Source organism: Bos indicus, chromosome 14, assembly GCF_029378745.1.
Source record: "Bos indicus isolate NIAB-ARS_2022 breed Sahiwal x Tharparkar chromosome 14, NIAB-ARS_B.indTharparkar_mat_pri_1.0, whole genome shotgun sequence".
NCBI classification, from domain to species: Eukaryota; Metazoa; Chordata; class Mammalia; order Artiodactyla; family Bovidae; genus Bos; species Bos indicus.
This window is the reverse complement of record NC_091773.1, coordinates 45,633,833-45,648,077: the sequence shown is the minus strand read 5'-3', so window position 1 is coordinate 45,648,077 and position 14,245 is coordinate 45,633,833. Positions and strand designations below refer to the sequence as shown.

Genomic DNA, 14,245 nt, shown 5'->3' with positions numbered 1-14,245 from the left:
TTGCCCCTAGGAGTATCCTTTATAATAAACTATGATCATAAGTACAGTGCTTTCCTGAGTTCCGTAAGTTATTCTGGCAAATTATCAAGCCTGAGGAGGTTGTAGGAACCCATTCTTCATAGCCAGTGAGAAGTGTGAGTGGCCTGGGGACTCCCTAAAACGTGTGCCTAGTGGCTGCCTCTGAAGCCAGGGCAGTCTTGTGGAGGACCTTTCCTCATAATCTATGAGGTCTGTGCTGCCTCTGGCTAGTTAACATCAGAACTGAATTTCAAGACTTCCTTGGTGGTCCAGTGGTTAAGAATCTGCCTGCCAATGCAGGAGACATGTGTTCAATCCCTGGTCCAAGAGGATTTCACACACTGCAGAGCAACTAAGCCCATGTGCTACAACTACTGAAGCCTGCCCGCCTAGAGCCCGTGCTCTGTGATAAGAGAAGCCACCGCAGTGAGAAGCCCACACACCACAACTAGAGAGTAGCCCTCGCTTGCTGCAACTAAAGAGAAAGCCCAAGCGACAAAGACCCAGTGCAGTCAAAAATCAATCAATTGAAAAAGAATTTCTGTTCACCCACTTGGGGTGGAAACAGAATAAGTAGACACAAACATGACATAAATATCTGTAGCCAAACTCAAAATTGCATGAAACCAGTTTGCCCTCCACACTAGGGCAAGAAAATGCAGGAAATACTAAATACAGCTTTTAAATGCCCACTTCTTGATTCTTAACTGACTGCTCTCTGACTTCTCCAAATGTCTTTGGATCAGTATGATAAAATGAAATATCAAGAGTTTTAAAAACAAAATGGAGCTTAACATCTATCTCCGTTACTCCCTTGCTATGAAATAGTGGGCATATAACTTATTCTCTTTTGGCCATGGCCCTTTATCTTTCAAATGGGAATATTAAGGGCTAATTTGTAAAGCCGTTAAGGGAATGAACATAAAAATATAAGATCTTGGCAAAAGACAGATGCACAGTGATTGCTATTTTCTTCTGTCCTTTAAGATTATTTCCAATTGGAATCATTCTTTGAGAGAGATTTTCTTTTATCCAGATTCATCAAAAGGAAGTCAGAATGATTGATGTGGCTTCCCTGAACACTCAAAGACCTGTCTGACTTTGTGGCAATAGGCTAACTCAGCCTGTCAGATGTCAGTGACTGGGTAGAGTTTTATTTTAAAGAGAGTCTTCCCATAATTGTCCACCATTTCTGCTGAGCACATGAACAGAGAACATCTCCACGGTATTTGCATCTGCTCTCTCCATGGTGCCTGCAGTTGCGTGTATGGCATTTGTCACAAACCATCTGAGTTGCAGGTGTTCTGTGTCCATACTCTGCACGGCAGCACTGTCATAAGCAGTCCAAAACTTCAGTGAAGCCCAGAAAGCCTAGGGCTCAAAATAAAATCCAGGCCTATGGGTACCTATGTGTCTCCTTAACCGCCTTCTTTTGACCTGCCTCCCTTCCATTTTGGGGGTGAAGTGGCTACAACCCTGAACCAAATCATCAGTATAGTTTTCTGGAGGAATGATCCTTTCTCATTTCCCTGGTCAAATGATTTCATTTCCCTGATCAAAATGATCACACAGAATGGTTGGGACCCATCCTTTGTGTGAAGTTTTAAAAAACATTTGTTTGCTCTGCCATGTACCATGTTAGAAATTTACATGAGGTATCCAGATACGTTTCTAAGGTTTTAGTCTATGCATTATGCAGACAGAGAGGCTGAGCCCTAAAACAATCACACTGCTTAAGAGAAGAGACAGGATTTATTTATTTTTTTACACAAATATTCATAGAAGCTTTATTGTAATAGCCTCAAACTGAAAATAAGCTGCAGAACCTACAAGATCTTATTTTTTTTAACATAATCACACAAGGGAAAACAACCTTTTAATATACAACACTTCATGCATTCTACTACACCTATTCAAACATCCTTCAGTTAATCAAGAAATGAGCTAAAAGTAAGAACACAAGATGACAGATAGTACAAAATTGGTGTGCACTAACTAAAACAAGATTGAGGGCAAGAGGAGAAAGGGGCGACAGAGAATGAGATGGTTGGATGGCACCACCGACTTCATGGACCTGAGTTCGAGCAAACTCCAAGAGACAGCGAAAGACAGGGAAGCCTGGCGTACTGCAGTCCGTGGGGTTGCAAAGAGTTGGAGTTGCAAGTTAGCAACTGAGCTTAGTTGCTAAACTGAACAACAATTACTAAGACAAAATGAATAATTCCATTGAAGTAAACATGGTCATCATAAATATTGTTAAACTGTTGATATAATTCCTAAAATATTATATACACACATGTTGAATATTAAAATCCAAAAATATTTAAAATCAGGTGTGTCTTACTTTAAAGCCCCTTTCCTTTACTGAAGGTTTATTAACTCACGTGGGCCTGCTTCTGAGAAAGATGGCTACTTATTTCGAAGTGGAATCATCTCTTATATTTATTCTCAGATTCCATCAAGTTTATGTTTTCTAGAAACTTTATTATGAAATTCTTTATTCTCTAAATGTGGCTTAGTCAACAGAAGCTATTTTCAAATAATCAAGAAAAGATGTAGTACAACTTATACCCAAGTGTGAGTTTGCAGGCTTTAGGTTTTTTTAATACCCAGTTTCAACTTCATAGTTTGGGTTTAAACGGAAATTTATTCTGGAGGCTTTAGCAAAGCTGCTTCTCTTGCCATCTCCTCTTAGTAATCAAATCCTGGATGCTTTCCTTGCCTTGAGTGCTTAATGGCAGAATACATCATGTCATCATCCAAGGCAGAGTTTTTTGAGTGGCATATTCTCCTGGTAGGAAGGAAAAATCTGATCCAGGTGCCACAAAAAACAGATGGAAGTTTCCATACAAAACTATTAGTCTTGGATTGCTGGCTAGTGAATTTTGTTTTTCAAAGTATGACTTTGGGCTCTTACTGTCATCCTATTTCAGGAGTGGTGTTTGGCATCTTGAGCTAAAATCCAAAGGTGTAATCGAGATAGATCAGTGGTAGGAAGTAGAGGACTTGGGGTAGTTTTGACACACCCAGTCCATGTAGTAGGTTATAAGACAGGTCTCAATTTTTAAAATGGTGGATGTCAGGGGAAGTCAGCTGCTAGGGCTGTGAGGACCTAGTGAAATGATATAACAAGTGGATTAGGGAGAGTTAATGAATTAGGTTGTTGAGATTTAATAAGATGATGTCTGTTATGAGCTTAAGCGCAGGGCTGTGTTCCTAGCAAGTTCTTAAAGGGCATTTCCTGTGAGTTCTAAGGTCAGTGTAGAAGCAATAGCAAATCAAGGATGGATCAAGGAATTCCTGGCTTTTGGCTTTATAGAACATCGTTTTCTCATCTTAGTTTTTAATTATTTTTTATTGAAGTATAGCTGCTTTACAATGTTGTGTTACTATCTGCTGTACAGTAAAGTGAATAAGTTATATGTTTATATATATCCACTCTTTTTTATATTTCCTTTCCATTCAGGTCACCACAGAGCATTGGGTAGAGTTCCCAGCACTAATACAGTAGGTTCTCATTAGTTATCTATTTTATACAGAGTAGTGTCTATATGTCAATCCCTATCTCCCAATTCATCCCTCCCTCCCTCCCCCAACTTTCTAATGGTAAGTTTTTTCTCTACATTTGTGACTTTGTTTCTGTTTTGAAAATAAGTTCATCTGTTCCATTTTTCTAGGTTCCACATATAAGGGATATTATACGATATTTGTTTTTCTCTTTCTGACTTACTTCACTTACATAACACTGTTTTCTAGGAACCTAAATGGACACACAAATCTTGGGATAACAGGAAAGCATGTAATAAATGATAGAGATTATAATTATTATTGCTGTTGTTATTATTACCATTAACATCAGTATCAAGAGGTAGTTGAACTGTCCTTTGATAAGTGAAATGATAGATACATACACAGTGATTAAATGTACTCAGAGAGGGAAAGCTAGTTGTTTTCCATTTCATCAAGAGAAGCACAAAGTTAAAGGAGCATTGTAGTAGAGTTCTGAGTCTTAGGAGCTCTGAGTTCTTCCAGCTGTGCAATTTGATTGGGATCCTTAATGGTTAGAATACACTCATTTCCAAAATTGCCCAGTAAGAATTCTAGCATCAATTCCTAACCCATGGAATCAAAATCATCCTGAAAGTGTGCTGGGAATGTGTATTTTGAATAAACATCCCACATGATACTTATGATTAGATTATTTCTGATAAACACTAGGTTAGAACAATCTAGAAGGGCCCACCTGCTCTAAAATTCTAAGTAAGAATTTCTATTAAGGAAACCTTTTTTTTTCCTCAGTTTCAATTTCAGAGTGAAAGCTCTTAAGTCCTGGAATTGTGTTCTGTTGGCAGTGTGGGTCCATGTGTATATGTTGTAGGTAAGTCGCTAAGCAATAAGATTACTTGTAAAATGGTTAAATTTGAGGTCATCATTCCCTAGGATGGTTTAGAAATGACTGGACCACGACATGAGAGGCGAACAGATGACCTCTTGTTGTCTCTTAGAAACCTATGATTCCACAAGGATGACACAGGTTTCATGCATGATCTGTCCTGTTTACCCTCTCTTGTCTGAAATCAGTGAGTCATGAGAAACCAAAATTGCTACAGAAATGTCAATTTGGAAGACGTCTTTGTGTTAGAAGGATTTTTGTGGAATTATGACTTAAGCTTTTGTGTCTCAAAAGATGAGGTAGAATTTCCCTGGAAAAAGACTCAAGAGAACCCAAGGAAATGGGAGATTTATTTTGTATTAAATACTTGGAAAAAGCCAGGAATCTCAATCCATTAGTCATAACCAAGTGTCCAGAGATGGTGCTGTTCCTCTGATGACTCTTGGAAAGATGGCAGATGCTTTAATGTGACCTCCTCTTCCATTCTGGGCTCCCAGCCCTAGTCTGTGTTGTCTATTTACTTCATGGCTGAAACTGTTCTAATAAGTCAACTCTTCTGCTTTCATTGTCTCTAGCCTATTTCTGCTCCAATCCATTCTCTACACTCCTGCCAGAATAATCTTGAAATGCTACCTTGCAAGCATCAATACCTTTCTTAAACCTCAATGGCTCCTATTGTGTTTATATATAGATATTATAAAACTAAAGATTCTCAGATGGATAAGTACTCACAGTCATTGCTGTTAGCTCCTCAAATCCAAACAACTTTGTCCGGTGTTTAGGGACCTAAATAAGGACTCCTGCTTATGAATGACAGAAACTGGCTTGAGGGAGAAGGAAAAGTCAATGGTTCACAAAACTAAGTATCAGGAAGAAAAAATGTGGCTAGAACCAGGGGCTTAAACATCATTAGGATTCTCTGCCTATCTTTTCTCCTTAGTTCTCTCTGTTAGCTTCTGCCAGCTTAAAAAGTGTACAACATGAGAGTTTCGAGTTAAGTTTTATTTGGGGCAAAATGAGGATTATAGTCTGGGAGACAGCTTCTTAGATAGCTCTGAGAAACTGTTCCAAAGAGGCAGTGGGGAGGTCAGCATGTATGTGGTTTTGGTGAAGGGGGAGTATATACAATCAAGCACATATTTTTTACCGAAAACTTCTAGTCTCATAAAGGTTACTGCTAGTCACTGGAGCAGACAACACCATGAAGGATTTTAGTGCTTTTCTAGATATGAGGAGATACGAGAACTGGACTCATAAAATCATCTCTTGAAAATATCTAACTATCTGAAGACTTGTTCTGCCAGTTTTTCCCAGAGCACAGAGTGCCTTATTTCTTCTCTCCACCCTGAACTCCTTTCAAGGGGGTGTTGAAAGTCAGCATCTGCAGCAGCACTTGATTTAATCCTTGTAGAGGTAGATGGCAAGTGCTCATGGCAAATGCTAATTTGTAGTTGACACTCCCTTTCTCTGTGACCTCTAGTGGCTTTAGATTTACATTTTTATAGTTATTTCATTGGACAGAAAAAAATATTCAAGTCATTTCAAATTATAAATCCTGAAGAAGATATATCTCTTTGAATACCTTGGAATAGCAATGGGAAAGTGTAGAGGTTGACAGAGAAGGAATTAGTATCAGCCCCCGTTGGAACTACATGATGAGTTTGGGGTGGGGTGGGAGAGAGCAGTTCCTTAAAAGAAGGAGGTGCTTATCAGACTAAAATGAAGATTTGGGGGTAAATCAAGCAATTGTATCTATTGCTAGCACACAGAGGGTTAAATAAACTTCTATGAACACATTTAATGCTACTCTTTGAATTTTTATATAAAACAACATAAGTATAGACAATGTTTCTTCAACACATTATGTACCTTTCAGCTTCTATGACTTTTGTAGTACAATTTCTTATATCTCAAATATCCTACCTTTTCTCTCTGCTTAGATGTGGCTACGTGACCTAACTGAAGTTACTGTTTCTTCTTGGCTTTCTCTGGGCTTCAAAGATGACATGTGATGACTATGCCATGTTTATACAATTCAGTTGGCACTTAGGGTATCCTGTCTGGTATTAACAGTTACTCTTTCATGTGTATATCCTGTCTTACCTAATAGGTTATAACCATCCTCAGAACAGATGTATTTAAACTCCATTACAGAGATGATTGCTGCTGGCTATTATTACTGTTAAATCCCTACTTTATCGGAGAAGGCAATGGCACCCCACTCCAGTACTCTTGCCTGGAAAATCCCATGGATGGAAGAGCCTGATAGGCTGCAGTCCATGGGGTCGCTAAGAGTCAGACATGACTGAGTGACTTCACTTTCACTTTTCACTTTCATGCATTGGAGAAGGAAATGGCAACCCACTCCAGTGTTCTTGCCTGGAGAATCCCAGGGACAGGGGAGCCTGGTGGGCTGCCGTCTATGGGGTTGCACAGAGTTGGACACGACTGAAGTGACTTAGCTTAGCTTAGTTAGCTTAGCTTAGATGTGAAGAGAGAGGAATTTGGCAAACAACAGCAAGGAAGTCAAAGAATGAGAATACAGTTGCTTTCAGTATCAACGACTTATATTAATTGAACTGATAACCGCCACTGTTATGAACTTTGATCAAGGAAAGAGCATGGTAGAAGTTTATCCCTCAGTGAGTGTGGGTATTAGTTTAGGAAAGGCTACCCACACCAGTATTCTGGCCTGGAGAACTCCATGGACTGTATAGTCCATGGGATCACAAAGAGTCAGACACAACTGAACGTCTTTCACTCACTTAGGGAAACATCTTCAAATGTTCTCAGTATTTTGAAAGGAGCTACTTCCAGGGCTGAGCTTCCCATGTGTCTCTGTGGTAAAGAATCTGCCTGCCAATGCAGCAGATGCAGGGGATTTGGTTCCATCCCTGGGTCAGGAAGATCTCCTAGAGTAGGAAATGCAACCTGCTCCACTATGCTTGCCTGGAAAATTCCATGGACAGAGGGGCCTGATGAGGTACAGTCCATGGGCTTGCAAAGAGTTGGACGTGACTGAGCATGCATGCACTTCCAGGGCTATCTCTGCATTGGTAAAGAAGAGTGTAGAGTTCTCTGTCTTTAAGGTCCTTTTTTTCACACTCATCTCTATACCTGAATATAAATACCTCTCTGTTTGACAGGGACAGTTTCACAATTAGCAAATTAAAACAACCTAAGTCTACACTCTTGAGAGTAGTGATGGTTTGCAACTTGTGTAAACCTGGGTATAAAGTATATTGTGTTGAGTACTCTAATTTGGAATGCAAATATTTTTTCAATAAGTTAACACATTAGATTTTCATCATATGAATAAAATACTGAAGGTAGTCTATTGAATTAGATGCTTAATAAAATAGATAGGATAGAAAAACATGGTTTTGTAGATTAAAACTTCAAGGAAATTTTTCATGACAAGTGTAGAATAAGGATTTCAAAATTGTTCCTTGGCCTGAATCTTTTTTCCCCATTATACTAATTCATTAAAACTGCTTCACAACTTGTGTAAGTTTCTAGATGGACAAGAGGAGATAGTGGGACTGCACTCACGAGGATAGTTTTAACTCCCATCCAGTCTTTCACATTAAGTCTTTAAACAACAAAATTGACTAAATTTTGACTTCCTCCTGGGAAGAATGGGTAGAGCTGAAGGATGTAGAGAGCTGGAGTGAGTGACATTCTCAAACTTATGACGAAAAGGAACCAAACTAAATTCAAATCTCAGACTTAAAAACAAACAAACAAACAAACTTTGGATGTACAACACCAAGAGTGAACTCTAAGGCAAACTATGGACTTTGGGGGATAATGATGTGTCCTGATAGCTAAGGAAAGGGAACAGGAGAAGGGAAAAGTCTATTCTTGGGACAAAGCACAGAATTAAGTACTGAACCCAGAACTGCAGCCAGGGGAGGGGCAGGAAAATTGAGAAGGCCATACACCCCAGGGACACAGACATGTTTACGGGCCTTAATGTGAACACCACCAGGTATGGGCTTCCCTGGGGACCATGGTTAAGAATCTGTCTGCCTTTGTGCCAGTACCATACTGTCTTGATTTGAATCAGCCAGGACATGGAAGCAACCTAGATGTCCATCAACAAATGAATGGATAAGAAAGCTGTGGTACATATACACAATGGAGTATTACTCAGCCATTAAAAAGAATACATTTGAATCAGTTCTAATGAGGTGGATGAAACTGGAGCCTATTATACAGACTGAAGTAAGCCAGAAAGAAAAACACCAATACAGTATACTAACACATATATATGGAATTTAGAAAGATGGTAACCATAACCCTGTATACGAGACAGCAAAAGAGACACTGATGTATAGAACAGTCTTATGGACTCTGTGGGAGAGGGAGAGGGTGGGAAGATTTGGGAGAACGGCATTGAAACATGTATAATATCATGTATGAAATGAGTCGCCAGTCCAGGTTCGATGCGCGACACTGGATGCTTGGGGCTGGTGCAATGGGATGACCCAGAGGGAGGGTATGGGGAGGGAGGAGGGAGGAGGGTTCAGGATGGGGAACACATGTATACCTGTGGCGGATTCATTTCGATATTTGGCAAAACCAATACAATATTGTAAAGTTTAAAAATAAAATAAAATTAAAAAAAAAAAAAAAAAAAGGAATCTGCCTGCCAATGCAGGGGACATGGGTTCAATCCCTAGTCCAGGAAAATCCCAATAACCGTGGGACAGCTAAGCCTGTGTGCCACCACTACTGAACCCCTAGAGCCCATGCTCTGCAACAAGAGGGGCCACTGCAATGAGAAGCCTGCACATTGCAATGAAGAGTAGCCCCTACTCACTGCACCTAGAGAAAGCACAGCAGCCAAGACCCAGTGAAACCAAAAATAAATAAATAAATAAAAAGAAGGAGAAAAGAAAAAATATAACACGGTAATTGTACCTCCCACCCCGCACTGTGAAACTATGAAACTTCAAATGACAACAGCAAAAATATTTCTGGGCAAGGGTTGTTAGAGGAATAAGAATGTGCACAGAGAACCAGTTTGAGGCACAACCTAAAGGGAACACCAGAAACTCAGGATCCTACAGCCATTGCTTTGATGTACATCAGCCACCTTAGAAACAGGTATCTATAGAGATTTGAAAATCTGTGATTCATGGCATGTAACCTAGCAACAACAACAACAAATCACAAAACTAGCCCAGTTACTAACTGGATTAATGGAAAGGCTTCCTTTACAATTTTAGCAGAAGGAAAACAGTGCCCATGACAGTGGAGCTGGAGAGGTTAATTTTAAAAGTGCACAAAGAACTTATACAACTCAACCTCTAAAAAAACCAGTCAGTTAGAAAATGGACAGAGAACCTGGATAGACGTTTTTCCAAAAAAGACATACAGATGGCCATTAGACACATGAAAAGATGCTCAACATTAATAATCATCAGGGAAATGAAAATCAAAACTTCAACGAGTTTTGATAGCCAGTCAGAATAGCTATCGTCAAAAGAACAAATAAGTTTTAAGGATGTGGAGGAAAGGGAACCCTTGTGCACTATTGGTGAGAATGTAAATTGGTGCAGCCACTATGCAAAGAAGTATGCAAAAAATTAAAAACAGAACTACAATACAATTCATCAATCTCACTTCTGGATAGTTTTCTGAAGAAAACAAAAACACCAATATGAAAAGATATATGCACCATATGCTTATCGCAGCATAGTTTAAAATAGCCAAGCTATGGAAGCAACCTAAGTGCTGTCCATAGATGAACGGATAAAGAGGATGTGGTGTATATATGCAATTAAATATTATCCAGCCATAAAGAAGAATGGAATCATACCATTTGTGACAACATAGAGGAGCCTAGAGGATAATATTCTAAGTGAATTAAAACAGAGAAAGACAAATGTCATATGATTTCACTTATATATGTCATCTAAAATACAAAATCGGAGAAGGCAATGGCACCCCACTCCAGTACTCTTGCCTGGAAAATCCCATGGACGGAGGAGCCTGGTAGGCTGCAGTCCATGGGGTCGCTAAGAGTCGGGAACGACTGAGTGACTTCACTTTCACTTTTCACTTTCATGCATTGGAGAAGGAAATGGCAACCCACTCCAGTGTTCTTGCCTGGAGAATCCCAGGGACGGGGGAGCCTGGTGGGCTGCCGTCTATGGGATCTCACAGAGTCGGACACGACTGAAGCGACTTAGCAGCAGCAGCAAAATACAAAATAAATGAACAAACAAAAAAACAGAAGCAGAGTCATAGACACAGAGAACTAACAAGTGGTTGCCAGAGGGAGAAGTATGGGGATGAATAAAATAGGTGAGGGAAGTTAAGAGGTCATATTTCCAGTTACCAAACAAATGAATCACAGGAACGAAGTGTACAACATTAAAAATGTGATATCTTTGTGTGGTGATAGATGATAACTAGACTTATCATGGTGATCATTTTGTAATGTGCAGAAATATCCAATTTCTATGTTGTACACCGGAATTAATATCATGTTGTAAGTTAACTGTAATTCAGAAAGAAACACAGAAATTCATAGGAAAAGAGATCAGATTTGTGGCTACCAGAAGCAGCGGGTAAGAGGTGGGGGGACGGGGAATTGGTTGAAAATTGTCAAAAGGTAGAAACTCCCGATTATAAATAAGTACTAGGGATGTAGGTCTAACCTGGTATCTCAGTTGGTAAAAAATCCACCTGCAATGCAGGAGGCCCCTGTTCAATTCGTGGATCAGGAAGATCCCCTGGAGAAGGGATAGGCTACCCACTCCAGTATTCTTGGGCTTCCCTGGTGGCTCAGAGGGTAAAGAATCAGCCTGCAATGCAGGAGACCTGGGTTGGATCCCTGGATTGGGAAGATCCCTTGGAGGAGAGCATGGCAACCTACTCCAGTATTCTTGCCTGAAGAATCCCCATGAAAAGAGGAGACTGGCGGGCTATAGTCTGTGGGGTCCCAAAGAGTTGGACATGACTGAACGACTAAGCATGCACAGCACTGGGAATGCAATGTACAATATGATTAAATAATTAACACTACTGTATATTGTATATGAAAGTTGTTGAAAGAGTAAATCCTAAGAGTTCTCATCACAAGAAAAAATATATTTTCCTTTTTATTTTGTATCTATGTGAGATTATGTGTGTTCACTACACTTGGGATAATCATTTCATGATGTATAAGTCAAATCATTATGCTGTACACCCTAAACTTATATATAGTGTTGTATGTTGATTATATCTCAACAAAACTGGAAGAAAATAGACTGTGTGGTATTGGTGAAAAGACAGACTGATAGATAAATGGAATAGAATGGTGTCCAGCAATATACCCACAGAAATATAATCGACTGATTTGAAACAAAGACACAAAGGCAATTAAATAAAGAAATGCTAGTCTTTTCAACAGATCCTATAGGAACAAGTGAATATCTGGAGAAGAAAGGGACTTCAATACATATGTCACATTTTATATAAAAATTCATTTTTATCAAGGTTCATATCAATGGCAGTCATGCTGATATCATTTGCCCCTGGTATGATGTAAGAAGGAAAATTGAAAGTGAAGTCGTCTAGTTGTGTCCGACTCTTTGCGACCCCATGGACGGTAGCCTACCGGGACAATTACCTATGTGATATTCTTCTCCCAAATCCATAATATCATCTGTTCATGAGAAAATAGACTGAAATTGAGGTGCATTTTACAAAATAGCTTACTGGGGATATTTTATATAATATTTTCAATGATTCTGTAAGTCTAAAATTATTTCAAAATTAAAAGTTAAAAAAAGAGAGAAACTGACATGAATTTACATATATTTCCCTTGGAGGAGAGGCTTGAGGCAGACTCAACCCGAAAGAGCAGGCAAGGAAGCCAATCAAATTAGCACTTAAAGGATTTATACTTGATGCCATTAAACTTCCAAGCGTTTCTTAAACTTAACTGATGTGTATGAGGCCATTTCATTTTCTGTGCACAAGAACTTTGGTGGAGGAACTGGAACTTCTGAAGGCAACATGCTGGCTGTTAGTTAACCCCCGTCCTCCTACTTATGCCTTCAGCACTTAATTTCCACATTTTCCACTCCCAGGATTGCAGCTTGGGACTCTAATTCTCCAGGCTGGAGCCTCTTGACTTTACCTCTGCCATTTATTTCCCCAGATTTATGAGCTTGTGTGACATTTACCAGGATCTACCCTCTGTCAAGGGCTTCCCTGGTGGCTTAGTCGTAAAGAATCCATCTGCCAGTGCAGGAGATGTGGGTTCAGTCCTTGGGATGGGCCCTTGGAGAAGGAAATGCAAACCACTCCAATATTCTTGCCTGGCAAATCCCATGAACCAGGAGCCTGATGGGTTACAGTCCATGGGATTACGAAAGAGTTCAACACAACTTAGCGACTAGACAACAGTAACCCTTCTGTCAAAGCAGCCATAATGATCTGATTTCACAAAGGTAGGCTTGACCTACATTAAGGTTTCACCTGTAATGTAGGTGTTGCATCTACATCTTAGTAAAGTGACAGAAAAGAGAAATGCAGACTGTGAAAGGATGAGGTGTGGACCCTATTCACAGTGATATCCCCTTCTTGGGAACTGAAGCTGATGAAGACAGACCCTCAATGGCCGTGTATTTACACCAGTCCCTATTTGAACAACCAGAGTCTCTCTGCTATGAATTAGAAATTTGAACTGAAAGATACAGAAATATAAGACTAAGACAAAGTGTAGGAACTTCTGTCACTCAGGGGCCCAGTGTTATCTTAATTCTACTGTTTCTGGGGCTTAGATACAACCTGTATTAGTACCTATGGCTGTTGTGGCAAATTACCACAAACTGGGTGACTTAAAACAACAGATGTGAATTCTCTCATAGTCCTGGAGGCCAGAAGTCCAAACTCACGATGTCAGCAGGACGTACTCCCTACAGAGGTTCTCAGGGAGAAAGTGCTCCTCTCTTCCCTCGCTTATGGCTTTTTGGCTTGAAACCACATCACTCCCATCTATCTCTGCCTCTGTCTGCACATTGTCTTTTCTTCTGTCTTTCTGCTCTGTGTCTCTTATGAAGACACTTGCCACTGCATGTAGGGCCCACCTGGATAATCAAGGATGATTTTCTCATCTCAAGACAACTTAATTACACGTACAAAGACAGATGATTTTTCTAAAGCACATTGACAGATTCTGGAGAATATGGTATAAACATAATTTGGGCAGGGAGTACCATTCAACCAAATACATCACCCTTCCAGTTAATGTTTTCTTAAATTAAATAGTGCCAGTTTCTAGTGCGTGCCTGCTTGCTCAGTTACTTCAGTCATGTCAGACTTTTTTGTGATCCTATGGACTGTAGCCCATAAGGCTCCTCTGTTCATGGGATTCTCTAGGTAAGAATACTGGAATGGGTTGCCATGCCCTCCTCCAGGGGATCTTCCTGGCCCAGGGATTGAACCCATATCTCCTGTGTCTCCTGCATTGGCAGGCAGCTTCTTTACCCACTGAGCCACCTGGGAAGCCCACAAGTGTCCATTACTGGCAACCAAAAGAACTTATATAGTTTGGTCTCTTGATGCTAGTGGCAGCAGTTATAAGTGGCTCGTGTCGTTTGTTTACTAAACTTGACTTCAGAAATTCTTCAACTTATGTGTAGTAAGAACTACATTGGAGCATGTTAAAAATGCAGGTTTCTGCCCTCCTCCCTAGAGTTTCTCAAAAAATTGGCCCAGGAATCTGCATTTTTAACAGTGTTCCCAGATGGTCCTGATGATAAAAGAAAGGGAAAATCGTGAAACCTCAGATCCATTCATGTGCCATTTAAATAAAAGCAAGAGGAGAAG

At 39.9% G+C, this 14,245-nt stretch overlaps 1 long non-coding RNA gene across 2 annotated transcripts in view; it reads left to right on the top strand.

The window, feature by feature from the left end:
- LOC139186942 (uncharacterized) overlaps window positions 1-14,245 on the top strand; it is a 432,806-nt gene that overhangs the window by 307,502 nt on the left and 111,059 nt on the right. The gene's annotated exons all lie outside the window — the stretch shown is intronic.